The 3,784-nt window shown below is 33.4% G+C and overlaps 1 long non-coding RNA gene across 1 annotated transcript in view; it reads right to left on the bottom strand.

Moving 5' to 3' along the window:
* Positions 1–3,003: 3,003 nt before the first annotated feature.
* The window catches only part of LOC117180823, a 6,478-nt gene continuing 5,697 nt past the window's right edge, over positions 3,004–3,784 (bottom strand). The window contains exon 3 of the long non-coding RNA XR_004468057.1: positions 3,004–3,327. This is a non-coding gene — a long non-coding RNA (uncharacterized LOC117180823). The remainder of the gene's footprint in view (positions 3,328–3,784) is intronic.

The following is a 3,784-nucleotide window of genomic DNA, read 5'->3' as shown; positions in this document are numbered from 1 at the left end:
TTGAAAATTAAAATTCGAAAATTTTTTCTAAAGCCTCCAGGGGACTTCGTTTTCGTACGAAAAAATTTTATGTGCCCTTATTGCATCCGGACCCACAATTATAGAACCCTTAAATAGATTATTAAAAAAAGGTAAAAACTCGGAATGGACAGAAGATCAGGAAAAAGCCATGGAAACAATAAAGAAGTTGTTAACGACAGCTTCTATCCTGGCTTGCCCTGATTTTAGACAACCCTTCAAGTTGGAAACCGATGCGAGTGATACAGGCTTAGGAGCTGTACTCACTCAGGTAATCGAAGGAAATCAATACGTAATAGCTTATGCAGTAGAGGCTTAAATGAAGCAGAGCGAAAATATTCAGCACCTGAGAAAGAACGGTTGACCGATGTTTGGGCGATAAGAAAATTTAGACCTTATTCAGAGGGATATAAATTTAAAGCGGTAACAGATCACATTGCTTTGAAATGGCTTCATAATTTAAAGAATCCGACAGGCCGTTTAGCAAGATGGGCTCTGGAACTAATTGAATACGATTATGAAATTTTATATAGAAAAGGTAGTGCAAATTTCGTTCCATATGCGTTATCTAGAATCAATGAAACGAAAAAATCCGTAGCTTTTATTTTAGCAAGCAGCATAGAAAGCGAAAACAAACAATTTGTAAACGAAAACGATGATTGGTATTCAACAAAACTTAGGCAGGTTAAAAAGAAATCAGAGGAAAACGAAAAATGGCGAATTAGAAATAACCAATTATATTTTTATATATCCGAACCTTTAATATCATGTTTACGACTAGAAACTAATCCGTGGAAGTTAGTAATTCCCGAAAATTTCAGAGAAGAAGTTCTGTATGAAGGCCATGATAACAAAGAATCGGGTCATCAAGGTATAGAAAAAACTTATGCGAGAATTTTGGAAAATTACTTCTGGCCCGCAATGTACTCAGAAATCCTAAATCACATTCAAAAATGCGAAACTTGTTTGAAAAATTAATCAAGTAATAAAAAAAATAGGACTGATGGGTAAGAGAATAATAGAGGAACCATGGACAGTGGTCGCAACTGATATCATGGGGCCACTTCCGAGTTCAAAAACTAGAAGTAGATATATCCTAGTATTTGCCGATTTGTTTACAAAATGGGTCGAAATCATCCCAATAAAAAAGGCAAACGGCCCAACAATTGAGAAGGAATTCCACAAAAAGATCACTTCTAAGTGAGGAACACCTAGATTTTTATTGTCAGATAATGGTATCGAGTTGGCTAATAAGACGATTAGGGAACTCCCCTAGAAATTCGGCATTAAACTTCTTGCAACACCAAAATATTACTTACAAGCGAACCCTACTGAGAGATGCAATAGATCGATAAAGACTACGATTAAAGCATACTTAGAAAAAGAACATAGTAAACCGACAAATGCACTGATAGATTACGAAAGTTGCGAATAATTAAAGAGGAAGTTCAAAGAAATGTAGATGTAGCAAATAATAAGCAGGCAGGTCAATATAATTTGCGTAGAAAAAATTTCGAATTTGAGGTAGGCGATTTGGTTTTAAAAAGAGATAAAACTCTTTCTAATCAGAATGCGAAAATAGCAGAAAATTAAATAAAGATTTCGATGGCCCGTATAAAATTATCGCGTAATTATCAGCAACAGTTTATGAAATAGGAAAAATTTGAGGGAAATCAATAGGAAATTGGAATATTAATAATTTGAAAAAGTTCATACCGAACAATGAAAAGTATAAGAATAATGAGAAGTAGTTTAAATTCAAGAAGACTGAGAAGGAAATTAACATGACGAAAACTTCTTATTTTTAAGAATAAGAATGTTAATAATAAAGAAAAAGTAGGACAGAAATGTTTTTCGTTATTTCAGGAAATGGCAGAAAGTGTGGAAAGGCAGGAGGTTCGTAGGAGAGAAGAAGAGAAGGGGAAGCTAAAAATGGAAGAAGAGTTGGATTAGGCGATAAAGAAAAATGGAGAAAAGATGGAAGAAGATTTAGAAACCTTGAGACAGAAGATATTGGAAGGAACTAAAGAAGTACAAACGAAGGTGAAACACTTAGAGAAAAAGAGGACGGAGTTTTTTAATTTACAGGAGATAGTGAACCTGTTGAGAGAGGAGGATCGACGTAAAGAAGAGGAGAAAAAAGTGAAGAAGGAGATAGAAGCAAAGATAAAGGAGAAAGAAAGAATTAAAAAGGAGAAAGATGGTGGCGGGATATGAAGAAATGATTAGAAAACAGGAGGAAGAAAACCAGAGGTTGAAATGAAAATCGACACATATAGGAAAAAAATACAGAAGGAAAAGGAGGAAACAGACAGAAGAAGAACAAAAGAAATTAATAAAGTTGAAAAAAAACACTAATTTATTAGAAGAAATGGAAAATTAAGTTGATAACATGGGACATGACGGACGGCGAGAAGCAGAGGGTAGAAAATTAATGGACAGAAATAAAACAGAGAAGAAGAGAAGAAGTCGAAGCATTTCTAAGAAGAAGAAGGGAGTAAAGAAGAGGATTGAAAAAAAAATAAAGATTAAGACTATGTTTTTGTAAAATATCAATAAAAATAAATTTGTGTGTAACCATTGATCTTACTATAGTCACCTATATGATTAAGAATTTTAGGTTGAGTTATTGATTTCAGATCACCAGGAGTCCAGCAACACTAGAGAAGAAGACGAGGCGTTTCTACGAGTTTTTCTGATAATTATAATTTAGACTAGATAAGGTATAAAATAGAGAGTAAATAAAGCAGAAACAAATAAATCAGTTAACGACTTAGGTCAGATATTACTAATAGATAAAAATAATAACAATAATAGTCCTATTACCTAAATAATTATCAAAAAGAAAAAGATCGTTAACAATGAGATAAAGATAATTTAATGATTTAATAAAATAAATCAGAATCGCTTAAGTGAAAGGCTAAGCACCGAGAATTAGGTATACTCTTACAAAAAGAAAGGACAGTAAACAATAGACTATTATTTTTAATTTTTTTTGATGATCTTGGTTTGGCCGAATAGCCTCTTTTCTTATTGTTTCAGAATGGAGATCATTGAGTCATGGAAGTGTAGATTCTGTGGCAGAAAAATACCGAAAAGGCTTTATTTATTTCATGATGAGTACTGCTTGGACAGGGACGAGATCAGTTGTGTGACCAATCATCATGGGATGAGACATTAGGGTGATTTTAATAATTATGTTTTGGCTGCACCTTTGGTGATGATGATAGCATCGGCGTCTGTGTCGATGTGAACGGTGTCTATAACAATTCTGTCGGTGTTGCTGTCGGCTCATACTTGTCATGAAACCTGAAATCAGAGACATTGCGCTTACATTAAATTTTTTTCGAAATTCGAACCAAAAACAATTATTTTGTTGTTTTCATGTACATTTTATGATTTTTACTAGAGAAGCCTGTCAACTTAACCCTCTTACCGTACACTTCATTCAACACCCATGTACTGCACACAGGCGCAAATTGGGATTTCGCGATTTTAGCAGCTGATTTAACCCATTAAGTCCTAAATGAAGAAATGTTTCTCTTAAGTTAGAGCTTAAATCATTTTATAAGAAGGCAACGAATTTATTATAAAATACTCTTTTCTACTATTTTCGGATGTGCTCTACACGATGCAATGGTTTTAAAAACGGAAAATATTGATAAGAAAATTTTCAATTTGGTATAAATACACTTTTTTAAAATTGTGCTTCGATATGCAGTTACTGGGAAATTCGGAAACGTACTTAAAGATAAGTAATTCATAG

This window comes from Belonocnema kinseyi, chromosome 9 (genome assembly GCF_010883055.1).
Source record: "Belonocnema kinseyi isolate 2016_QV_RU_SX_M_011 chromosome 9, B_treatae_v1, whole genome shotgun sequence".
Taxonomy (NCBI): domain Eukaryota; kingdom Metazoa; phylum Arthropoda; class Insecta; order Hymenoptera; family Cynipidae; genus Belonocnema; species Belonocnema kinseyi.
Note: the sequence above shows the minus strand (reverse complement) of the source record. Positions and strands in the feature narration are given on the sequence as shown.